This window comes from Grampus griseus (genome assembly GCF_964374135.1).
Source record: "Grampus griseus genome assembly, chromosome: 7".
Taxonomy (NCBI): domain Eukaryota; kingdom Metazoa; phylum Chordata; class Mammalia; order Artiodactyla; family Delphinidae; genus Grampus; species Grampus griseus.
This window is the reverse complement of record NC_139001.1, coordinates 92,109,889-92,136,823: the sequence shown is the minus strand read 5'-3', so window position 1 is coordinate 92,136,823 and position 26,935 is coordinate 92,109,889. Positions and strand designations below refer to the sequence as shown.

The window sequence follows — 26,935 nt, the reverse complement described above, 5'->3', positions numbered from 1 at the left end:
ACTGGTTTTGTTCAGAACACGCCTATAGTTTCCAGTGAATCACAGCTATATTTAGTATCCTGAAATAGTGGGAGGTTTTAAAAAGTTCAAAAAGTAGCAAGTAGGTGAGAATCTTGTTCGTTGCATTTCATTGGGTTTATATTAAAGTTGTAGGCGGGGTTCCTAAAATTGCTGGTGGGGAAATTTGAGGATTACCAATAACTAGATATTCATGTGTTTGATGCTTACCAGCATTTATGTTAAGTTCAGAGAATCAGAAGGATTCTCATATTCCTACCCAGAATACTACACGTAAAGTCTTGTAAGATATTTAAGATTCAGTCGTGCAATACTTTAAACAAAGTATAAGTTCTATAATTGTTAACATGTCGATAACATGCTTGTGGATACTTAGCTGGCCGCTTTGGTGGTACAGTCTCCTGCACATAGCATGTCTGCTATGGCTGGTCATGAAAAATTACTTTTTGAATTAGAACTTAATAAAAACTTTCCCGATCTGAACACTTAAGCTCTACTCCCTGTGCAATTAGTTGTTTCATTTCTTTCTCAGCAGTTGAGTAATGATTATGGCTCCAGATGCAGTGAGAGTGATAAAGAGATTGATTAATTTCACTTGAAAGGGCATATGTTCAAAGAGAATCCAATCGGAACGCCATGAATGAAGATCTGACATCTCTGCAGTGGAGAGTTGTACCCTTACATGTTGTCCCACCAGTGCTGAGGATAGTATCTCTAAACCAGTGATACTTATCCACTTGGTCTATAAAATATTGAGTCTTGCTCATAACCTAGTGCACACCTATGTGAGTGTATCTGTTCTTGCTACCATTCTCTGTCTTTGTAACAAGCTATTTGTGACAGTTGGAAAGGTTCCTTTGGCTCCTTTACCCTAGGGATGCCTTTGAGTTGCATGTTGTTATTGATCGGTAGCATCAAGGTTGCTTCAGAACCACGGCTTAATTTAGAACACACACAGGCACACACACACCACTGCACAACAGAACCTTTCTATATTCTAGTGTGGAAAACATCTTCGATATTACAGCAGTGTGACCACCGAGAAAAACCTTTTATTACATTTTATAAAAAAAACAAACAAAAAAGGGTCTATTTATCTAATACTTTATCAGTTTACATCGATTTGATACTTCATATTTTCAAGGAACACTTTTCATCTTAAATATATCTTTTACATACCACTCCCTTTCATTTTCATGTATTCTGTAATTTTTAAAATAAATATTTTATGACAATTTAGAAGTGACTGAAAACTTAAATTTTTAAGAGCAAAATGAAACATCCATCAAAACTGGTGGGTTCAAATTTTGATGAAGTAAAGATAAGGATTCACAGCTGTGATTTTAGCATGGAGCTTAAACTGAATGAGTTTTGTTTCTGAGTCTGTAAATGAGTGGGTGTGCATCCCGGAATAAATAAAACACATGCATACTTCTTTTGGAAAGTGTTTCTTATATACAAGTCTCTCTCATAAGGCATGAAGTTGAGAGGATTGTATAAATTCGTGATACTTTGAAGACCATCATAAGAACTTTTACTCAGTGCTTCTGTAAATCAGGAAAGGGTTCTCATTCCTGGGATTCGCTGATTGTTTTAATAAAGAAGTTTTTATCTGAAATGTCTTAGGTTCTTTTTCCTGCCTTTACGCTTGAATGCTAAGGTTTTATTCATGCAGCAGATAGTTCTTGGGCATTACTCTATGCCAAGTGCTATGCTGTGAAAGCTAAAGGGTGGAGCAAGACAAGCTCCTGTTTTTAGTAGGAGGGGCTGCCATTGACTGATTGCAACATGGAGCAAATAGACCATGTGGCCCTCGAAGACCCATCCTGAAAGAACACCAAGAATTTCCTTCTAAGTTATATTGATGCAAAACTTTGGATGTTTTAAGAATATATCCCTTACTCTGTGCTTCTTGCATTTTTTCTTTTTAAGCCCTAGGATGTTTTTTTCTGAGAATACACAAGTGCTTCCTAATCACTGCATTCTGAAACAGACAGTGAGGTCAGTAAAGGATGATAACAAGATGACTGGAAAGGGGATGTCTGAGAAGAATTTCACAGATATTTAAACACTCCTCAGCACTTAGGTTAAATTTTTAAAATTTATTGAGGAAGTCGCTTTAGCTCTTTAAGTCCTTTTGATATTTTGAAGACATTTCCATTAGGGTGAACTTTGACAAGGAGAGATTCTCCCCAGGGAGTTTCATTTGTAATACTCAAGAAAAATGTACATCCTTAACAGGAGTTTCACAAATCAAGGATACTTTTTAAAAAGTTTTTTTGAAAATCATTTTGTATTCAATATTAAAGCCACGGATGCATTCAAAGGTAGGCTTTGCCATCTCTCATTCCATCTTTGTTGGACTCTCTGATTTGTCCTTGATTGATTTTGAAATAGATGAGCCAGCAGCTTTTAGAGCAGGAGAATGATTTAATTATTACAGAGCCCAAGAACCAAAATCAGATTTGGTGGTATGTTGAAACAGTGTTCAGGATGAATTAGTGAACAGATGTGGCGTATATGTCATTGATACCTGATACCCTCATGTTGACCTAAAAGTGGTGCCTTTTCCTTTAGGTCTTCAACTCTGCATATCAAAGGGTTGAATTCATTGGTGCCTCTTAACCTGGGATGAGTTCACTTGTCTCATAATGGAAATTGGGGCACCGATAAAGAATCTAGAGCTTAACAAATGGAGGAAAGGACAAATGCAGGGTATACTTAATTTAGTCGATGGTTAGGGACCACATTGTAGGATGATTAAATTAGCAGCCTGAACACCGATGTCAGTACTGACACCAGAGGTCAGCTAATGTACAATTTATCTTTTAGTAGTTTCAAAGGTTACTGTGATTATTTGGATCATTATGAAACATATATTTAAGCAAATACTTTCATAGAATTTTAGAGCGGGAAGGGACCTTGAGATCATCAGACCTGGCCTTCTCAGTAACAGGTGAGCAAGCTGAGGGCCAGGAAGACAGCTTGGAGCAGCAGGGACAGAATGGGACATGGGGCCTCTCAGTCCATCCTCCGCGCCCCATTTCAGGTACAGTTCACTTCCCTCTTCCACATGAGCCAATGATGGAAAGACCAGAGCCTGCCTATAAGGGGGCAGATGGTGGACTTTAGTGGTACCCATGCCACATTCTATAGTCTAAATAATAGGAGGTCATTAAAAGTGGAAGCTAAAGATCAATGAATTCAGCTGGGAGTTCTCAGGAGAAAAGACAGATGAAAAAATGTAGCAGAGATGTTCAGAATGGCTTGTCAGAAGGTCAGGATTCCTCTCCCATCATTAGACAGAGGAGGAGAACCTGAGAATCTGGACCAGAGTTTGCAGCTCTGGAACTGCATGAAGAGAGCAGCTACTTCCCAATATTTATGTGGGAGAAACTTCATTTTATTTTTTTGGTTTCTTTTTTTTAAATGGAAGCATAGTTAATTTATAGTGGCTTTGCTGTACACCTGAAACTAACACAACATTGTAAATCAACTATATTCCAATAAAAATTTAAAAAAAGAAAAAAAGAGAAAAAGTTTACACTGTTGTGTTAGTTTCAAGTATATAGCAAAGTGATTCAGTTATACCTATATCTATCTATCTATGTATGTGTTCTTTTTCAGATTCTTTTCCATTATAGATTATTACAAGATATTGAGTATAGCTCCCTGTGCTATACATTAGGTCCTTGTTGTTTATCTGTTTTATTTATAGTAGTGTGTATCTATTAATCCCAGACTCTAATTTATCTCCCCACCTCTACGCCCCACCCCCTCCACTGCTGTCTCCTTTGGTAACCATAAGTTTATTTTTGGCCTGTGAGTCTATTTCTGTTTTATAAATAAATGGAAACGTCATCTTAAAATCAATGCCAAGAATGGCCGACATTACAGATTAGGCCAGCACAAAGGCATTTGGAGGTTGGATGAAACTGGTTTGTGTCAGAGCTTTGTTCTTACTAGTGTGTGAGTTTAGCCTACTTGAGCATCCTCCCCCCGCCCCCGCCCCCCCCGCCCCCGCCCCCCCCACCCCGCCCCGGCCTCAGTCTTCTACTTAGCTCTGTATTCCTTCCCTCATTCACTTGATAAACACTTACGTAGCATTTATTATGGCCTCTACTGTATTCTGTCAAACTGGGTTATTCATATGTACCCCAGAAAGCTGTTTTAAAATATGAAATTGGACAATGTACTAAAACATTTAGCACAAATGAGGAGGTGAAATTGAGCTAGAGTTGAACTCTTGGCGTGGGAAAACCATGGTGGCACCTGGCTGAAGCTTCCCGCTCTTTGGCCAGGGCCATCTCTGGCCTCCCAGGGGTGGGACAGCTGGTGCCGAGGCAATGATGGCGCATCCCAGTTGGGAAGAAGCAATGAGGGGTCTGGAGACCTCCAGGAACCTTCAACAATTGGCCCTTGGATCTCACTGGGAGGTAATTTTGGAACAGATGAAATAATTTGGACAAAGGAATTAGCACAAGCTGAGAGAAAAGAAAAAAAATTCTTGCTTCCAGCCAATGTGTGTTTCATTTGATTTCATTTTTTGTTTTCTTTCATCTGAGAACTGCTTTAGTGTAGTTGGTCGAGGGATTCCTGAGACTCATGCAGTGCTGGAGCTGGTACCGCCTTCTATTTTTTTCAACTAAGAAAACTGAACCTGTGGGAGGGGAGGTGACTCTGTAATGGACTCCTTGGCCTTCCTCTTCGTATTAATCTAATGTGATCCTCATAGCAACCCTAGGGAATGTGTAGGTAAGTCTTTGTCTCCAATTCCATGGGGATTGCTTAGGACATTGCAGGAAGTCATTGGTAGAGATGGAATCAAAATCCAGCTCTTCAGATAAGTGGTTGGGTGCTCTTATTATCATCCTACTTAATTGGTAGTGAACGTTGCAGAACTCTACCTTCATTCCTTCAGTTGGCTGTCAGATATTTATGAGGCAGTTGCCATGGTGCTTACCATATTCTAGGCCCTGAGGATACAATGATGATTTCCTTTTCTTCACTCTCAGGGAGTTTACCATCTAGTTGGTGGCATAGCACATAAGCAGACAATTGCAGAAAGAAAAGCCAACAGAGATATGTTGAAAGCATTATGAGAATACAAAGATTGTATGAGAAATATTTCTTTGAACAGTAGAAAAGAGCTATCATCATCTGTATGCTAGGCAGTATGCTAAGTGCTTTGCACAAATTATTTTATGTATTAGAAAGACCATTTCATTGACCCTAAATTAATATCTCGGTTTATAGTCATCCTTCCTAATCCTGATAGTACCTATTCTCTTCCCCAAGCTTCCATAGAATATTCTGGTATGTAATGAAAAAGCATATATCAGGAGTAACGTATCACTTTTTGTTGTAGGTAGATATACCAATGACAACCAATTTGAGACAAATTCCTCATTATACATTGAGACAGATTTTATTATGGATTATCTAAAATTGAGGGAGCATGTAGTCTCTTGCAAAGACAGAAAAACAGTGAGAGTCTGATAGAAGAGGACATTTGGGGCCAGTGTGAAAAAGCTCTTTACATCAGGGAGGGTAGGGAGGCATGCAGGTGGCTCTGAACGTTGCATACCAGTGGGAGACACTCCCAGCCACCAGCAGAGTCAAGCTGTGGCATGTTCCTGCGAGTACAAACTGAGGTTCTCAGTCGCTGGTGGGAGAACCCAATCTCAGCATTCTAGCCCATTTAACCTGGTCTCCCCCACTTCCTCTGCTCTGCTTTTTGTGATCCCTTTTCTCATTTCCTCTCCATTTCTTAATAGAGGTCTTTAAAATTTAAAGATTTTTAAAAATCTTTATTCCCTTGCTTATCCTATTTCCCTTGTTTGGGATGGATTTCCAGGGGAATCTGAGGTTAGGGATGAACTCTATGTCTTCAACTGCAGGCAGATACCCTATGAGAGCCTCCTAACTTAAAAATTTCTACCCTATGAGAGCCTCCTAACTTAAAAACTTCTATTATTCCGAAGTGTGTTCTGAATATTGGATAGAAAGAAAAAGAATGTGTATGTGTGTTTATATATATTGTGTATATATAGTTATACATGTATATATGTGTGTGTATATATAGAGAGAGAAAGAGAGAGGGGGAGAGGGAAGGGGAGGGAGGAAAAGGGTTGAGGAAGGTGTGTGGGTGGGGAAAGTGCACACCTTGATTTTCTTGTACTTGCAGGTGTTTCCTACTGGAAAAGGAGGATTTATTGGAGGTGGGGGTGAAGTCACATAAAATAAACCTGAAATTTTGGGAGTCATCATACAGCCATTATGGAAAACAGCATGGAGGTTTCACAAAAAGTTAAAAATAGAACTACCATATGAGCCAGCTCTCCTACTTCTGGGTATATAGCCAAAGGAAATGAAATCACTGTCCTGAGAGATATCTGAGCCCCCGTGTTCACTGCAGTGTATCATACAGTATTATTTACAATAGCCAAGACATAGAAATAACCTAAGTTTCTATTGACAGCTGAATGAATAATGAAAATGTGTTTTACACACACACGTACACACACACGTACTCACACACACACATGGGAATACTACTCAGCCATAAAAAAGGAAATCCTGCCATTTGAGACAACATGGATGGTCCCTGAGGGAATTATGCCAAGTGAAATAAGTCAGACAAAGACAAATACTGTGATGATTTCACTTATATGCAGAATTAAGCACATGAAGAAATTTTCTAGATAAGAAATGTGAAAAAGGTTTCATTATCTTTGATTAAAAATGGACAAAAATGGAAGCATTGATGTAGAATTAAGTAGTCTTCAGATTTTATTCTTTGAATCAGTTACAAAGATAGGAAATATTGTTTTTAAAATTTTAAATGAAAATTTAAATTTTTTATGAAAATTTAAATTTTTTATTTTCAAATCTGTACAAGTTGGTACATTTCAATCCACTTGTTGACCTACATTGTATCAAAGAATTTTTTTTTTTTTTTGCTGCAAAAAGCTTTATTGTTTCCATTTGGTCCAAGGCTTGGGAGAGGGGTCCAGGATGGTTAGAAAGCTGCCCAGTGGCTGCAGAGACGGGCTTCAGGCAGAAGCCCTGACGCCAGAGGGGCTCCTCAAAGGCCGCTGGGCTCCGAAAGTTCCTAGTCATACTTGAGGGTGAGCCTTTCAAAGAGACACTCGCCCAGCCCAGCCTGGGGACCAGCCAGTCTGCAGAGGTTGGTCAGGTGGTCACCCATTTTCTTGATGAGTTTCACCTCCTCATCTAGGAGGTGGCTCTCCAGGAAGTCGCAGAGGCGAGGTTCTGTGCGGGCAAAACCCAGGGCACGCAGATTCAAAAGGGCCTGGTTCAGGTTCTTCTCCATTTTAATGGCGGCTTCCATAGTGTCCTGGGTATTACCCCACTCATCGGGAGATGGCTTCTGCACGTCCTGGAAGAGGGCGCGGCTGCTGCCCTGGTTTTGCATTTTCAAGAGACGCTTGGCGCCCTCGTGCATCTCTTCGGTCCATTCGCTGAACGAGTGGCCCACGCCCTCCAGAGCCACATCGGCGCGTGTCTAAATAGAAGACCAGAGAGAGGGAGGTGTAGGAGGCCCACAGATGTTATGTTGACCAGACGGTTGACGGCGGCCTCCACCTCGGTGGAATAATTCTGACAAATCTGGGAGCTCACAGTTGATAAGGAATTAAGCTCAAAAAATGGTGTTGGCTGGTCCTGAGGATAGCTGAGTGTCTGACTCCGAAGGTTGCGACTGGAAGAAAGGTTGGAGGGTGGTCGGAGGCTGGAGCAAAGGGCGTCCCTGGGTCTGTTCCGTCCAAACACTTGAAGCAAGAGACAGATCCGGGGGACCACCGTGCGCACTGCCTCAAAGCAATATTTGATAACCAAGAGAGAAAATACAAAACAAAACAAGAAAATGATAAAATGAAAATAAGATAAACAAGGGCCATGGGATAATTTTAATTTTTAAGTAATAAAAGCTATTATCTTAATAATTTGTACACCTAGAAGTAATTGACAGTTTACTTTCATGAACTGTTTTGTAGTGAAAATCAACTCCTTAAAATCTGAGAACTTTTGTTTAAGAGACGCTGAAGTAATAATTATGGTCTCAAATCATGAAATATTGTCTTTTTCTCCTTCTTTTGAAAAGACAACTGCTGTATTTCACTGGCCTACAGATAGTTCAGTTTGGAGGTTTTGGTTTTGCCTTCTCAAGCTGAAGAATAAATGTCACCAACATTAAGCAGTGGGACTTCTCCTTTGGTGCAGTATTTTAGGTGATAGGTGTGGCACTAATAGTAGAGGAAATTTGACATAGGCAGCTATAGCTGATGAAAAAACATTTTTCTGAAGTTTTTATATTTGCCTGAAAATTTTGTATCTTAAAGTTCTCAGAAATTGAGTGATTCAGTTTTCATTTAATCTTTTCAGAGAATTTATAAGACAGCTTTGATTTAAAACACTTCATGTTTTTTAATAGTATTAATTTTTTTTTTTGCAGAGATATGTTGAGTAGAGCTGCCAAAATTTGCTTCCTAGGCTCATTTAAAAATCTCTAGAGCTACATAAGATACTGTGTCATGCACAAAATTAATCACATACAAGAAAAATCTTATAAAAATTCCCACAAAGTGTTCTAGAAGTAATAGCAGTGATACTACTTCTATTGATTGACCAGTTATTACATCCCTGGTTGCTCTTACATGCTTTATCTCATTGAATCCTCACAAATATAGTATGAGATTATTATCTCTGTATGACATCTGAGGAAAGAGATGAGTAGTAGAGTTGGAATTTGAAGTATAATATTCTTTTTTTTTTAATTTGTATTGGAGTATAGTTGATTTACAATGTGTCAGTTTCAGGTGTACAGGAAAGTGAATCAGTTATACATGTACATATATCCACTCTTTTTTAGATTCTTTTCCCATATAGGTCATTACGGAGTATTGGGTAGAGTTCCCTGTGCTATACTGTGGGTCCTTACTAGTTATCTAGTTTATATATAGTAGTGTGAATATGTCAATGCCAATCTCCCAATTTATCCGTCCCCCCTTTTCCCCCTTGGTAACCATAATTTTTTTCTACTTCTGTGACTCTGTTTCTGTTTTGTAAATAAGTTCGTTTGCACCAAAAATCTACAAACAATAAATGCTGGAGAGGGTGTGGAAAGAAGGGAACGCTCCTACACTGTTGGTGGGAATGTAAATTGGTACAGCCACTATGGAGAACAGCATGGAGGTTCCTTAAAAAACTAAAACTAGAGCTGCTACATGATCCTGCAACCCCACTCCTGGGCGTATATCCGGAGAAAACCATAATTCGAAAAGATACATGCACCCCAGTGTTCTTGTTCAGTTTTGAGCTTCATGAATGTGTCGTGAATAGAAGAATGAATGCATGACAAAATACATACGTGACTTTGGAAAATCCAGTTTGAGCTTCTATTGATCTATGAAACCCTGAATACTCGTCAGGTTGTGTCTAACATATAGTCAAAAACCATATAGGAAATAAAGGGGAAAGGTGGATGGCATTGTTAATGGAGGTTTTGTGAACATGCTCCGTCAGCGTTCAAAATGAATAGATCTGAATGTATTGTATGTGATACTTTAGTGTTTGTAATATGGCAAACAACTTAATTCCTTTTCTGTTGTTATTGATTGTTTTGTTTTGGTCTTGGCTATTGTCACTGTTCATTTTCCTGCATGATTTCCTTGGGGGGGGGCACAAATTACTGGCATAATGGAATGACTTGCTGTGAACGTTGAGAGTAGAGTGGCATAGGAAGGAGTTGTTGGCAGGCAGAGAAAACAGTCATGTTCTCAGGTTTATATTGACCGCTGGGGCCCCTCTGGGGTCTTTGGGGAGGTATCTTCCCTGGTTTGAGCTCCTTTCAAGATCAGGGCTGGTTTGGGGACTCCTGGAACAGCTTCCCAGGGAAAGAGAACTCAAATAGTGTGTCATCTGTCTCTGGAGAAATTAATCCAGGAGGGAGAAAACAACTTGACCCATAAACATTTAGAACTGAGTATAGTTTAGCAAGGGGTGTGGGGCAGGAGAGAAAGCAGGAGAGAATGAGGGGAGAGTTCAGAGAGGAGGGGCGGAGAAAAGTCACCATGCAGGTGGTCCTGCAACTAGTCCTTTCTGTGGTGGGGTCGTTCTAGAAGGTGGCACACTTTTAGGGACAAGGGGCAGTGTTCTGAGAGGGACTTAGTCATCTCCGTGTGGGACTTGATGGTTCCAGCATATGTTTGAGAATCTAAAGTAGGTTGAATCCCAAGAGCATTTTCTAACATTGCACATGGGTTTTGTGGTTGGTCACATTGTGCAAATATAGCTTCATTAAGTCTAAAAAAATTCATGGTCCTGAAGCATTGATGAATGTTGTGAAAATATTTATTTATTCAGAGGCTTTTTGGTACATGGTAGAGAATCAAAGTACTTTGTGTATACGAACTGTTCCTTTCCTGGAGTTATGAATGTGGGTTCTGGAAACACACAAACATGAGGTTGAATGCTGGCTCTGCCATTTGGTAATTATATAATTTGGCGCAAATTTCTTAAATTCTCTGTGCCTTACTTTCTTTGTGTATAATACTGTGGTTGATGGTACCTGAATTATAAGATCAAATGAGACAGTACATAGATCGTGCTTTGTTCAGTAACAGCTACATAATAAGGGATGATGCTAAAAGAACGTGGGGAGATATTAATTTTGGTCAGCAAAGTCAACTTGAAGCCCAGCTGTTGGTGAACGAATATATTTGCCCTTTCCTCTAACAGTATCAAATTTATGTTTTGTGCATGGAAATTTTTAATGTTTATACCCACTGAGAACATTCAGAGTGATGACTATGTTGATATGACCCAGATTCACATTGAAATTGCTCTTTAAATGCCATTCATTAGTAATTCTTTGATCATCTTTGTGTTTAACAAAATTCATAGAATTGCTTTCACTGTTTCTTCCTAATACAAACCTTTTGGCATTCCTCTGGAGCTTTTATTGATAAACTCTTCCTTAAGCATACATCCAAATTAAATGTGAGAGCCTGCAGGTAAAAGAAATTGCTTCAAGGCAGTGCTTCCGTAGGATGAAAAATCAATAACAGTTTCATTAAGGAAGGAAGGATAGTTTAGACATACTCCTACCTAGCTTTCTTCTTACTGAAAGAAAAGAATAATTGTTGATTATGTCTTTCCTTTCAGATATAATGTTCACAGCTTAGTAACGTGGCCGCTGTATAGTTATATTGTATGCATCCCTTCAAGTCTGCTGGGTTTCTTGAATAGAGCCAGTTTTTACGTTTTGAAAAATTGACACTCATTTAAAGCAGTTTCTTTAATAATGCATGCCATGCTGAACCTACTGCAAGTGAGCACTTTACAACCACCAAATCCTACTGATATATTTGAATTAGTTAAATTCCAAATTCCTTTCTAAGCAAATGCTTTAATTCCTTCTTTCCCCTCTACTGATTGGTTGATAGCCAGATGAGGAGATGGGTAGATAGATAAAAGGGCGGATGGATGGTGCAAGGTAGAAAGGGAGGGAGGAATTCAACTGTAGTACAGTGGTATGTGTGCCTCTGGCTCTCTGCTTTCTGGCTCTATGATCCTGAGCCACTTACATTCTCTCTGTCTGAGTTTTATCACCTTTGAAAAGGTCATAATAATAGTTACATGAGATTATACAATATATAATATCATACAACTATAATACAATATATTATAGTTAATATTATATAACTATTATTATGACCTTATGACATTATTATTATGCAGATGAAAATGAGTTATGTGAATTGTGATCAGTGTCTATCCGATGACAGGTACCTTGTAGTTATATAATTTGAGCTATATTATTAGTAACATTATTGAAAAAAGATAAAGAGGTAGATAAGGTAAATACAATGAAATTTTTAAGATGCCATTTTGTGCTAGAACAATTCAAGATGAAAATAATTGGATTTTAGCTAGAAGGAACACAAATATGTTTTCCGGGTTATCTTAGATGGGAGTTGGACTGCTTGTACAATAAAATGCGCCCGACAGAAGAGGGTTTTATCTGTAGGGTGGGATCTCAGAGAGGTGTAGGGAAACCACATCCCTGCAATAGGGTGAGGTACCAGTCTTTTTCAAGACATTGCAGTATTGAGGAAACATTCACATGGGGGTCCAACTGTGCTCGGAACTGAGTTACGAGACTTAAAGAAATCTTTTTCGAAGCAAAGTGCAATGGTTAGTTTTGCACAGTGTAGAAATAATCAGGGCACTCAGTCCAGAGCCAGAGAGAAGGCTTTCTCATAAATTGCTGCGTGTCTTGTATCAGGTGGTGATAGGATGTCTCTCCTGTGATAGCAGCAGGCAACATGAGTATGGGAGAGTTTTTCATTGACTTTATTATAAAATGCTATTTCAAACTCTCAAGAGTTTAACTAGCCCAACCAGTCTTTATTTATCACATTTCTCTCAAGACCTATGAGGTTCACTCAGTAATAACTAAGTATAATTGCTAACATTTACTACTTTTTCTTAACAGTCAGGCACTCTTCCAAGTGCTTTGCATGGATTTTTATATTCTTTTGCCTCATGCAGGTTGTGGTTGGTGTAGTAGTGTTTTGATTTTGTTGAGCTGGAGACCGAAGTACAGAGAGGTTAACTACTCAGCCCAAGGTCACACAGCAAGTCAGTGGTGGAGCCAGGTTTCAAACCCACTTCGATTCCAGAGCCTGAGTCCTAAACTAATGCCTTATATAATAAGTGCTTAATATTTGTGAATGGTTATAATAATAGCTACAGTTAAATATAGCCAAAAAAAAAGAAATCTCTGCTCAACATGACCCTTCATTTCCAGGTTTGTGTCAAGTGTGTGTACGTGAAGCACATTTTATAATGATTGCAGAAATAACCAACCATCTCTTTCTCTTCTGGTATAAAAAGAGATAAAGAGCCACTCCTACTTTACCTAATACTTGTTAAATTGCTTTCTTTTTGGTCTAATCTTTGCTAAAGGGAAGAAGGAGACCAGACACGGCAGGCTTTTTATTTTATTTTTTTAAAATCTACTAGCTGCCAGAAGAAAAGTGCTGGAGAGCAGATTTCAGTGTGCTTGTTAGATGTAGGGTTGTTTTGATTGTCTGTGGCCTGTAGGGAATTGGATGGGAAAAGCATGTACTATAGCCTCTACTCATGATGGGCAAGGAGAATATCAGGTCTGTTGGTTCAAACTGAACTTCGTGGCCTTGAAAGGACTTGGTGGCTGCAAGCAGCAGGCGTGGTAAGAAAGGTGCTATTTATGGAAGACCTACCATGCCAGGTAGACTAGTTATCCTGTATTATAGGTGAGAAGAGCCAGGCATCAAGAAGTTCAGAAATTTGCTCCAAGTCACACAGCTCATGAGCAACAGAACTCAGCTTTGAGCTTGGATCTCTGCAACTCCTGCCTACTTCCCACCACCCCATAGTGCCTCTTATAGTAGTCCAAGCATGTGATCTAGAAAATGCTTGGTCCCCATTGCTTCTCACTGGGCATGAAGTGCAGCTTCCAGCAGATGTGTTTTTTCTGGAGTCTCTCACCTCCCCTTGCCTCCTTTTTGATCCAGAGAGTTCGTCTATGTGGAGGCGGCATGTGGCCACGGCATGTGGCCACGGCATCTGGCCACGCTGCACACTCATTGGTAGGGATGCAGAAGGCAGAGAGCACTTAGCACTTTATAGTGGAAAAGGACCTGGATCCTGACGCTGCTGGTCATGAATCAGTGGTTTCATTCTCCAGTCACGGCATTGCACTTCTTGGAAGTAAACCTCAGGGCTCCTAATGATAAAATGGATAATAAGAGTTATCCAGCCTGTGTTACAGTCAGCATTATTATGAGGCTCTAAAAAGAAAATTTGTAGAAATACCTAGAAAAATAGCACTCAGATTAACACTGGTAGCAGTCTCATACAGGAGGCAATTTGGATAAACCATCAATTACTTTCATGAGGAACATTTTCAGCCGTGCTTTGGTTTTTTCCAAATGAGGAAAGTACCCATTCTCAAACTTTGGAGCACAACTTTTGAATTTATATGAACTCTTCAGTTTGGAATGGTAGTATTACCATTCCCCACTTTATTCCTATTCTCCTAGTTCCCCGTAGTAAATGGAAGTAGGTTCACGTTGCCACGGTGTCTATAGATATTATTTAGCTCGTCGAAATAGCATACCGTATTGGGTTCTTTCATGGGGGAATCAGAGGCTGACGGCTGCTTGGTTTCATCTGTGGCCTCCCAAAGCCAGCTGTTGTTTAACTGAGGCAGCCAGTCAGCTTTGCTGAGCTCTCAGCTGGGAGTGGGGTGGAACTAGGCATTTTAACCAGAATCGATCATCTGCTCAGTACTTAAGTAGCGTGAGCCTCCCGACTCTGGCTAGCCTAATGGACTTGCCACTGTGTCTCTGCTGTTGAGCAGTGGTTACTATACAGATTGAGGCATATCTGGTTTCAGTTCAGTCTGTTCCCACAGATGAGGCCCAAGTATGATCCCATCGTATCAATTATTTAAGGTGCAGCGTCTGTGTAACCTGAGCCATAAGTAAAAGTTGGCCCTCCGTCTGTTCTGCCACCTGGAGGACTCTCTGTTTTCCAAGGGAAATAGTCCATCTTGTGAACTGACATCATTAGAGTCATAAAAATTCAAATGTGCCTTGAGCGATTACTTTGACGTAAAGACTCAAGTACAATATCCGAAAGCTTAGCATCCTTTCACTGAAATACAGTGGTTTAGGCTTGGATGGAAGAAATTTCTGGAACACTAATTGCAGTTCCAAAACAGTATTACTAGTTGTAGTCTGAAGAAACTTGAATCTGTAAACTCCATTCATTTTCATAGACTCTGAAAAGTTTTTTTTTTTTTTTCACTTGTAACTTTAGTTTGATTATAAATGTATTTAGTCATGGATTGTTTGGAAAATGAAACAGAGCACAGAGGTTATTCTTCTATAATTTCTTTAATTTGTAGGTGAAGAGCTCTGGGTCTAGAAACAAAATCCACTTGTTGAAGGTCACACCACAACCAAAGTCATCTGATTTCTGGAGTAACCTTTCTGATACATCATCTTTGTTACTCCCATAATCCTACTTTAGCAAAGAATCAAAGCCCAGGTCTCTCTCATGTTCATTTCCCCACTCTGGTTTCAGCAAGTTGGAAATAGAAAAGTAAAAGGGAACTAAATCCATCTGCCCTTTCCTCTTATTGAATTACTTGCTAAATATAGTTGCTACCTTCTATCTATTCTTATCCTTGTCTGCATAAGACCTGTTCCTTGAGCCTGTCCCTATTTCTTCCTGACTGCGTGTAATGAAGACATTGGGGTAGACTGTGGCATGTGACAGCATCCCTGAAGTTACACATCTCATAGTCGTAGACCCACCGCTAAAAGGTTTATGACTCACACTCCTTGCAGTGAAGGATAGCAACAGAGCTTTGTTACTCTCCTCTGTGATGCATTCTGAATTCGAGCGGCTGGGACCAGATGGGGAACCTGGCTTCTTTAGTGAATTTCCAGAAGTGCAATGTTCAATGGGCTGCCCCATTTAAGAAAATTATCTAGACTCAGCCAATGGAGTTTAAAGGGATGTTAGTTTCTTCAAATTGATCTCTTCCCTTTCTTAGTACATATACTGTACTGGTCTTCTGGCCTGGGCGAATAAAGTACACAGCTCCTTTTAACACCTGGAGGCCTGGGGAATGAGTACCGTGAGTGTAGTGCTGGCAGGACTTGACATTCTCCTCACTGAGGCTTTTCTACCTTGGGTCTTCCTCGTTAAGCACTCAATTTAGAACTCCTTTAAAAAGTAGCTTTAGTTCTAGTCCTTCAAAGTAGAGCTTCCTAAGCCCCAAAGCAAAACAATTTCCCAAATGATGAATTCCTTAAAAATGCATGCGGTTTAGGAACGGAGTAGTAAATAATTGGCAATTCGATAGCTTTAGTCCTTTTTACTCTCTTGAAACCCTTGACTAAAGATGACAGTCACATAAAACCACCACAGAAGGAATAGTTGCTTAAAATAGTAATACCATGGTGTATCTTGTTCCTTCTGCCAAAATGGATTCTTGGTTATTTCCAGATAATTAGGACTAGTCTCCTGAGGACCAAAGGAGGCAATTTCCCTTGCATGGTTCCCTTTTCTTTCTTTCTTTTTTTTTGCGGTACGCGGACCTCTCACTGTTGAGGCCTCTCCCACTGCGGAGCACAGGCTCCGGACGCGCAGGCTCAGTGGCCATGGCTCACGGGCCCAGCCGCTCCGCGGCATGGGGGATCCTCCCGGACCGGGGCACGAACCCGTGTCCCCCGCATCGGCAGGCGGACTCTCAACCACTGCGCCACCAGGGAAGCCCTCCCCCTCCCTTTCTTGTCTACACTTCTTTTAACCTTCAGCAGTGTGCTTTTCTTAGGAGCCTGGCTTGCTTCTTTCTGATGACCCAGATCAAGTTATGTTCATGATTGTTTATCATATCATTTCTTTCTCATAAGAATGCTTCCCTCCCGATAGGTTTATTCTAAATGTGCATCTTAACTCAGAGGACTCCGTCTGCACCTGTGGCCGGCGGGCTTGTCCACACTGAAGTTCAGGGAACGTTTCATTCTGCAGACCCACAAAGGACACCGTATCCGCTGGCATCTTACTCTACTTACGTGCAAGGCTACTTCTATATATAGCATAAACTGGATTTTATTTCTCTTGTAAGGTCAGACAATAGGCCAGGTAAGAGTACTAAGCTAAGGAAGGTGGAAAGCACAGTTTGATAACGAAGGTAAAATGCTTGGAATTCGTTCCAGATCTTACTAACTATTGGCAGTACTGTCTTAAGGACTGCATGGCAATTTCAGTTCAGCATTTCCTTGATTTTCTAGGCTTTTAATGTTTTCTTAATTATAGAATTAATTAGTATGTTAATGGAAAATCAGTAGATAATGGAATTCATAAAGCCTCTGTTTTTGCAAACCATTATTTACAAAACAGAGCACTGTGGTTTTAGTCAATAGAGCCTTCGGGCCAATTTGCACCCCGTCCCTACACTGGGAGAACTCAGATGTCCCTTATCTTTCTGATTGGCTGTCACTTTGCAGGGAAATGGCTACTATACTTAGAAGCTTCTCAAGCTGTAAACATAGGTTGGAGGAATTGGAGCCTGGGTTTGCTTTTGTGCTTTTTAGAATTCGTTTCTTTTTAGTTTTTATTGCCTAATCTCAGGTATGCTTTCATACACCTTAGCAAAAGAATAAAAGGCCCCAGTGTTCTCTGCAATATTCTTCTTTTCTTAAATTGAAGTATAGTTGATTTACAATGTTGTGTTAATTTCTGCTGTACAGCAAAGTGATTCAGTTATACATGTATACACACTCCTTTTTTTATATTCTTTTCCATTTTGGTTTATCATAGGATTTTTAAAAATAAGTTTATTTATTTTATTTTATTTTTGGCTGTGTTGGGTCTTCGTTGCTGTGCGTAGGCTTTCTTTACTTGCAGCGAGTGGGGGCTACTCTTCGTTGTGGTGCGCGGGCTTCTCATTGCAGTGGCTTCTCTTGTTGTGGAGCACGGGCTCTTGGCACATGGGCTCAGTAGTTGTGGCTTGAAGGCTCAGTAGTTGTGACTTGCAGGCTCTAGAGAGCAGGCTCAGCACACGGGCTTAGTTGCTCTGCAGCGTGTGGGATCTTCCCGGACCAGGGCTCGAACCCGTGTCCCCTGCACTGGCAGGCGGATTCTCAACCACTGCGCCACCAGGGAATCCCATCATAGGATACTGAATGTAGTTCTCTGTATTATACAGTAGGACCTGGTTGTTTTCTGTAATATTCTTTAATTTCTCCTTCACTGCCTGTCCTCTTGGTTCTCAAGTACCTGTGCCCCGCCTCTGATGGACCTGAGCAGCCAAGTCCAAGGTGACTGTGTCTGGCATCAACTTTTCCTTAATTCCCACTTGGCTGCCTGGTCTACTGTGTGAACTCAGAGTGGATGGCTACTGCAGCAATTCACAGACCAGACAGGATAGATGGCATACAGTATTATAATATGTTATATAATTATATATCATAAGTTCAGCTCTTCTTTCCCCACCAGATTCTATGGGGACCATGCCCTTCCTACTCTCTTCTCCCCTTAATTTCTCTAGGCTAAGAATCTTGCCAATTCCAGCTCTCTGAAGGTAGTGGAAAGGAGAAGGGAGGTGTATCTAACAAGCTACATTATTTTGGAGGCAAATATCCACTTATTTGGCCATGATGTAATTTCCAGTTGATAATCTTTTCAGCCTGTCAACCAGAAATTATACCTAAAAAATGTAATAAGCTTCCTTATCTCTATATGTTTCCATTTTCAGTTTCTCCAGTGAGCTGGAAATATAGAGATGAGATATACATTCTGTTTGCTGTACTTGATTGATGAACTGTTGTTTGCTATATTTAACTTTTAAAGTAGATAACCTTGACAGAATTATATATTTTTCTAAAATAAAACCGTGTACTACCCTATTTTCCATGACTAGTTTATATTTTTATCAAGTTAGCCATAGCCCACCTTTCCAGTAGAACACCAAAGCCAAACTTTTAACCCCCTTATTTGCACATCAGAGAACGTTGCTGCCGTATAACCCTTCTTTCACCCTAATTGCCATTCCTCTATATGTTCACATGGACCCATGGTTGTTTTGTTTTCTAATTTTTTTTATTGGGGTAAAAAACACATACTATGATATTTACCATCTTAACCAGTTTTAAGTGTACAGTTGAGTGGAGTTGAGTATATTCACGTTGTTGTACAACAGATCTCCAGAACTTTTTCATTTGCAACACTGAAACTCTATACTCAGTAATTCCCCAGTCTCTTCCCTTCAGCCCCTGGCAACCTGCCACCTTTCTATTGTCTGTTTCTATGGTTTTCACTACTTTAGTTATTTTGTATGAGTGGAATCATACAGTATTTATCTTTTTTGACTGGTTTATTTTGCTTAGTAAAATGTCTGTGAAGTTTATCCATGTTGCAGCATATGACAAGGTTTCATTCTTATATAAGGCTGCATACTATTCCATTGTGTGTATATAGCACATGTTCATCTGCTGATGGACATTTGGGTTGCTTCCAACTCTTGGCTATTGTGAATAGTTCTGTGATAAACACAAATATGGAGATATCTCTTCAAATTCCTGCTTTGAATTCCTTTGGATATATATCAAGGAGTGGGATTGCTGGATCATATAGTAATTCCATTTTTAATTTTTTGAGGAACCCCCATACTCTTTTCCATGATGGCTGCTCCATTTTACATTCCCAGCAACAGTGAACAAGGGTTCCAATTTCTCCACATCCTAGCCAACACTTGCTATTGTTTGTTCTTCCGATAGTAGCCATACTGATGGATGTGAGCTGATATCTCATTGTAGTTTTGATTTGCATTTCTCTTATGATTAGTGACGTTGAGCAGCTTTTCATATGTTTGTTGGCCATTCATACATAATTTTTTTTTAGAATTATCTATTCAAGTCCTTTGCCCATTTTTAAATCAAATCAAATTTGTTTTGTTGTTGTTGAGTTGTAGAAGTTCCTTATATATTTTGGATATTAACCTTCTATCAGATATATAATTTGTAAATATTTTTGCTATTCTGTAGGTCGGTTGCCTTTTCACTCTGTTGTTTCCTTTGATGCACAGAAGTTTTTCAGTTTGACATAGTCCCATTTGTCTATTTTTGCTTTTGTTGACTGTGCTTTTGATGTAATATCCAAGAAATCACTGTCAAATCTAATGTCCTGAGGCTTTCCTCCTATGTTTTCTTCTAGGAGTTTTACAGTTTCAGTGCTTGCATTTAGGTCTTCGATCCATTTTGAGTTGAGTTTTATATATGGTTATAAGGTAAAGGTCCAACTTCATTTTTTGCATGTGGATATCCAGTTTTACCAGCACCATTTTTTGAACAAACCGTCCTTTCCCCATTGTGTAGTCTTGGCTTGTGGAAAGTCATCTGGACATATATGCAGGAGTTTATTTCTAGGCTCTCTATTCTGTTCCATTTGTCCAAATATCTGTCTTTATGGCAGTCTCATACTGTCTTAATTACTGCTGCTTTGTGTGCTATGTTTTGAAATCAGGAAGTGTGGGGCCTCCAACTTTGTTGGTTTTTTTTAAGATTGTTTTGTCTATTTTGGGTCCCTTGAGATTCCATATGGATTTTAGGTTGTTTTTTATATTTCTATAAAATAAGTCATTAGGATTTTCATAGGGATTGCATTGAATCTATAGATTGCTTTGGGTAGTATGGACATTTTAACAATATTAAGTCTTCCAATCCATGGGCATGGGATATCTTTCCATTAATTTGTACCATCCTTGAGTTCTTTGAACAATGTTTTGTAGTTTTCAGTGTACACATCTTTCACCTCCTTGTTTAGGGGTATTCCTAAGTATTTTATCCTTTATGATGTCCTACAGCAAATAGGATTGTTTTCTTGATTTCCTTTTCAGATTGGTCATTGTTAGCACATAGAAACACAATTGAATTTTGTGTGTTGATTTGTATCCTATAACTTTGCTGAAATTGTTTCATAGTTGTAACAGCTTTATTTTTCTGGTGGAATCTTTTGAGTTTTCTACATATGGATCATATTGTCTGTGAACAGAGATAATCTCACTGCTTTCTCACTTTGGATGCCTTTTATTTATTTTTTCTTATCTAATTGCTCTGGCTAGAACTGCGAGTATTATGTTGAATAATAGTGGTGAGAGTGAGCATCCTGGCCTTGTTCCTGATTTAAGAAGAAAAGTTTTCAGTCTTTCACCATCAAGTATGATGTTAGTTGTGGGCTTTTTATATATGGATTTATTATGTTGAAATAGTTTCCTTCTGTTCCTAGTTTGTTGAGTGTTTTTATAATAAATGGATGTTGAATTTTGTCAAATGCTTTTTCCACATCATTTGAGATAATTGTGTGGTTTTTGTGCCTCATTTTGCCAAATGGTGTATTTTACTGCTTGATTTTTGTATGTTGAACTCTCCTTGTATTCCATGTATAAATCCCACTTGATCATGGTGTTTAGTCCTTTAATCGCTTTTGAGTTAGGTTTGCTGGTATTTTATTGAGGACTTTTGCATTAATATTCATCAAGGATATTGATCTGTTGTTTTCTTTTCCTATTGTGTCTTTGGCTAGTGTTGTTATCAGAGTAACTGGCCTCATAGAATGAGTTTGGAAATGTTCTCTCTTCAATTATTTGGAAGAATTTGAGGAGGATTGGTGTTAATTCTTTAAATGTTTAGTTGAATTTTCTAGGGAAGCCATATTATCCTGGGATTTTTCTTTACTGGGAGTTTTGATTACTATTTCAATCTCTTTACTATTTATACATTTTTAAAAAATTTGATGACACAATTTTCTTGATTTCTCCTCCCTCCAAAACACACAACACGTGTATTTGTTGCCATTATTAGAGAAGGAAAGGAATATGACAATACTCCTTTAAAAGAGTAAAATAATTTAGGAACGGTAGACAGAATGTTAAGTTTCTTTTAATAGTCTCAGTCACCTTCCCCTCTGCAAATAGCTTCTTGATCAACTTCACCAGGAAAACAAACAAACAATAAGAAAAAAGTTTAGGCCAATTATCTGTCCGCTTGTACAGTCTTCTTGGCACTGCATTTGCTTCTGTGTATGTTATTCCCTCCTTTCTCCCACATCTGAGGCAGGTAGATCCCTCTGCTACTTTGGTTTCATCCCTTCCCCAGGATTCTTTATCGTGATGATGTCTTTCCATTAACTTGCACCAATAAGTAGTCCTACTCTATATCAGCTCTGTCTCTCTCTCTGGCTTTCTCTTCATCTCTTAAAAATTGCTCCTCTCAATTTACCTTAATTTATCTCTATTTGCTCCTGGAATTTCTACAGTCAAATTGTGAAAGGCTGTGAAAGGTTGTGAGCTTGGATACAAGAAGAACAGTGTGGATTCAAAATTCTCTAACAGTCACTTGTTTTGTGATATTGGACAAGTTACAAAAACCTTTAGGGCCTTTATTTTCTTCATTTAAAGGAAGGATACCAACAATAATGATAATACCTCCCTTATAAAGTTGGGATTGTAAAGATCATCAAACAGGCATGTTGGTCAACCTTCCTTGACATCTCTTAATGCATTTGACACTGTTGGAGTATCTTCTTCCTGGAAATTGTTTCCTCTCTTGAAAACATTTTACTTGTTTTCTTCCTACAACCCTAACCCTTCCTTTTTTCTTCTTGATAGGCTCATTTCCTTTACTTGCCCTTTAGTGTCTTTGTTCCTCAGGGATTTGCCTTCACCTCTCTTTCTGTCTGTGCTCACTCTACTTGAGCTCTTGCACTCAAAAGCACATCTACATTTTTAATACTCATTTGGGATACAGAATATATACATGGGAGATACATACACACATTTCCAAATTTCTTCTGAAATCCAGACATGTTTGTGGCCTGCAGATCTCCCTGGATGCTGCAGTCATCTCATACTCAGCTGGTCCAAACTGTTGTTCATCAGCACCTGTTCTCAGCAGCTCTGAGGGCCTCTTCTGTCCATTCCACTTGCCATTTCTATGAATTTCTGTGAGATCTTCTCAGTCATGCTGGCTGTATTAATAGACAATTACTCATCGCAACCCACCACTCACTAAGTCCCTTACCCTTGTCTGTGCCTTTAATATTCCCATTATTTCTCCTTGTTTCTCAAATGCCTTGCTATCCTATCATTCTTAAATGGCCTCCTTGTCTCTAACTTTTGAATTGGTTCAAGGTTATCTTCATGAAATGCAAACCTGTTTCTAACAATTCCCTGTTTAAAATCCTTTAGTAATTCTCTACCAGTTTTAGGATAAAACCTGAATTCTTTTGTACAACAATATGTACAGTATTATACTCCTTATAATGTGTCTTCTGCCTCAGTTTTATATTCTGTCTTTCATCACATACGGTTTTGAGCAGTATGGAACTTCTTGTCCTTCCAGGAAAATACAGTTCTCTTCTTTGTCGTTTTTTAAGACCAGCCAAAACATTACCTGCTGTGTGAGCTCCACCCTGATCACCCACCTCACACACATTCACACTTGGTGAGAATAGGCCTACCATAGTTGGGCACCCAGGTATGCTGACTTCCAGGGGAGTTGTCTTTTTATCGTTATGTTGCCTAAGATGGTTTGAGTTTCAGGCAAATTGACTTCTGGAATACTAACAAGCAGATTTTCTTCTACTGTCACTGTACTAGAACATACATGTTTTGACATTTAGATAATGTTATGGGATCTCTATTAAATAACTGGCTTCAGGGATGGAGCCCTTGTTCAAACTGTAGAGCAGATAAAGCTGCCTTTATCTGTGTAAGTCTCACAGGGCTTAAGTTTGTCAAACTGCAGGGCATTTCATTAGCATTTCTGAGGAGTGGGTGTTTCCTTCTGAGAAAGGTTGGCTGAATCAAGTCAATTTTGCCTCCAGGGAATGAAATCCACCTTGGTCCAAACAAGGAGACTGTAGGTATTCAAGACTGACTGATGGCAGACATTGCCAGTGAACAACCAATGCTTAGGAATGCAAGAATGTTGACAGGAGTGGAGATTTTCCAGATCAGTTTTTGACACCAGTTATTTCAAAACAATTGTTTCGTAACGGGTGGTCACCAAGTTAAAGCCCTTTTGATTGTCTATCAAGACACATTGGATTATATCCATTCTTATCATGTGCATCCTCTCCAGGTCTGGAGATCAGGAGGGAGGGAGGTGGGAGAGGTATTTTGTATATATGCTTTTCCTTCTGAAAGTCAGCCTCAGTCTGATTTTTTACAACTTTGCATATAGCTGTATAGTTTTTCATATTTTGAAAGCATTTGTATAGCACTTTTTTTTTCAGTATAACCCACTGCATCCTATGTTTGACATTATCTTAAACCAATTTCCAATCATCTATAAACAAGAGTGTATGATTATATCTCTGGTATAACTCAAAGAATATATATTTAATGGTATAGGTTTGAAGAGGCATTCTTGATATGAAAAGGTAATCATTTGTTTATGTTAATGATTTAAACAGAAAATAACCATATTTTACATATGAATTTACATCCCCAGAATTCATAATTGAATGGTATGCTTCTTACTTCAATTTGAGTAAGTCTAATATTAAAAGATTCATTCATGAAAAAACCCAAATGTTTTTAAAAAGAAAGTCATAAAACAAGTTTATTACAGATTTCGAGGCGCCCAACTCAAATAGATCTACAGAATGGGTTGATAGAAGAGTGAGAAAACATAATGCATACAAAAAGAAAAAAGCTGTGGAAAAAATCACGCATCTCTTTTTTTCCCTTTATTTTAATCATAAAAAATAATGGAAATTGTTCTATAAACATGAGTGAGCTAAAAAATATTACCAGAGTATTAGTTACTAGAAAAACAGAAATGAAATTTGGAGATGAGATTTATCATCTTCTCACTTTAATTTGTAGTCCTGCTGCACTGTGAATGTAATAACCAGCAACATGAAAAATGTAACAGATTGGTAATACCATTGAGTTTTAATTAAACCGCTGAAATGAAGAAGACCCAGATGGATAACTGGGAAATGTAGTTATCCTTTATGAAATGTGCTGGACTGCCTGTTGTTCTGTTTCTTATAAATTAATGCTCTGCCCAAAATAGTGCCCCATCAGAAGTTTACTAAAAATTAATAATTTCAGTTTATAAAACAGATGGTTGCTTTAGTTTATTCAATTTGGGTTTGAAATACTTATCACTGTAAATCAGCAGTTGCTTACTTTCCTGATCCCTTCCCGATTTGACTCCCCATTTCTGTGGCTTTCTACTTAAATAAATCAGTACATACATCTTGTTTTTCTACAAGGTCGTTGGTCTGATCTCTTTGCTTCAGAATGTCAGGTATTTGTATCTAATTTCTAGTAAATTTTACATTCTGTGAATTCATAAGTTTTTTAAAAAAAGAGAAATGGCAGCGTAAGAAGCAACTCAGTTGGAAAGTTTTCATCACTCCAGAAAATAGCAACCACTGACAGCAGTTCAGTTAAGACATGAAGAATTGGTGTTTTTCTTATCAGCTTGATGCAAGGATGAATTGGCTACTTAAGATTCAGGAGATAAACTTTTCAGATGTATTTATGAGATGGTTGCTGATGCCCACATGACAGACTGCTGACCTATTTGTGTACCAGAGTACTGGGTCTCCCCTGTGGGAGAGTTGCATGTGATGAAAACAGTTGTAAACATGTGCAAATTTCCAGTTTCTGACTCCCCGGATATCATATGACCTATCTGAAGATGACCTTTGTCTAGCAGCAGAATTGGACTTAAATGTTGAATTAGAAACATAGCATTTTCATGACAGCTACAGAGAAATGAGACAGATGAGTTTAATCACAGGGCAATTCTGTTTGTTTTTATCCTAGGGTTAACTATTTAGGGTATTGAAGTTCTCTTGTTTGCAAAGGGCATGAAAATCAAGTATCTGTTCGTGGTGCCCATTATGCCTCGCACTGTGAGGACAGTGTCTCTAAGGAAGATATCTTAGAGGAAGGTAACTCTGAGATGTGTCTGTCCTCTCTAAGCACCTATAACCTAAACGGAGAGATGGCAAAACAAATAGGAAGTAATAAATTGTTACATAATTGAATCCATTTGGATGCTGTAAGAATTCAAGGGCGGGCAGGATCAGTATGAGTTGCATATAAAAACAGGACAAAATTGGAACATTTGTTTGTAATAGATGAGTGGAATTTGGAAATGCAAGAGTAGACGAGTTTAGCTAATGAGATTAGCATAATTAGAGGCCTGGGGGAGAAGGATTGTGACATGACAGGGAATATAAAGTATTTGAGAAGAACAGTTCCTCTTAATGAATACGGATGGCAGATAAGGATGGCTGGATAAGGGACAGCCAGACATTGAAGGGACTTTAAGGCTATATGGCAGAAGTTTGATCTTTTATGACAGGCCACACAAAACCCTTGTTGGTTCTTGAACTTGAAAGTTATCTGAAAGGACAGTGGTGGGAAGATGAATCTAGAAGTGGTACCCAGCTAGAAAACTACTGCAGTCATTCAGGCGGATAGAATTATTTGAGGAGTGGATAGTGAGTAATTAGTTTAAAAATGAAAGAGTATATTAATACTAGAAAATGAGGAATCAAGATGCCAACATGGTCTTTGTATAGACCGGCATCTATGTCTGCTCAGGAGGCCCGCCCAGCCTCTCTCGACCTCGTGCCCCTTAAGTCCTGCTCAAGCTGGTTCAATATATTAGTGCATTCCCTGGGGTAGGGTAATTTGTCTAGCCGTGAATATTTAATCCATTGTGGGCCAATAAGAGTGCTTTCCCAGATTTTTTTCAGGTTATTCTAGTTAGGAAAAGTCCTATTTCTCTCTGGCCATGAAACCATAAAGATATAAGACCAGATCTGTCTGCCAGTATTGTTACAGCTTCACGGGAGAGCAAATCTGAGAAAGTGAAGCCAATGCAGAAAGATGTAGTGAGAAGATCAATAATTAAGGGGTTGGAGGGAAATACGTGTGTGTGTGTATGTGTGTGTGTGTGTGTGTGTGTGTGTTTGCGTGTATGCACGTGTATAAGTATGTGTGCACATGTACATGCAAACATTAGTACAGCCCTAGGAACATAGCCTTACAAGCCACATTTTTAAAAAAGTTGAAGTATGGTTGATTTACAATGTTGTGTTAGTTTCAGGTGCTTACAGCCACATTTTGCAGATGAGGAAATCATTGTTCAGAAAACCTAGCCATTTGGTCAAGATTAAATAGCTACTTACATGATAGATTGAGAATTGAAGCCTTAGTTCCAAACCATCATACCTTTTTCTTTATGAGACTGCCTGTCGTCATGGTGGTGGAGAGTCTGTTCGAACTAAATACTAATTAATT

The 26,935-nt window shown here is 38.9% G+C and overlaps 1 protein-coding gene and 1 pseudogene across 2 annotated transcripts in view; one reads left to right on the top strand and one right to left on the bottom strand.

Annotated features, from left to right (window-relative positions):
• Window positions 1–26,935, top strand: part of THSD7B (thrombospondin type 1 domain containing 7B) — a gene marked incomplete at both ends in the record, with an annotated part of 764,094 nt that overhangs the window by 22,318 nt on the left and 714,841 nt on the right. The gene's annotated exons all lie outside the window — the stretch shown is intronic.
• On the bottom strand, window positions 6,834–13,627 carry LOC309824945 (ferritin light chain-like; annotated as a pseudogene). The gene is made up of 2 exons: window positions 13,576–13,627; window positions 6,834–7,850 (listed from the first exon to the last, which is right to left on the bottom strand). The product of its transcript is annotated as a ferritin light chain-like (transcript).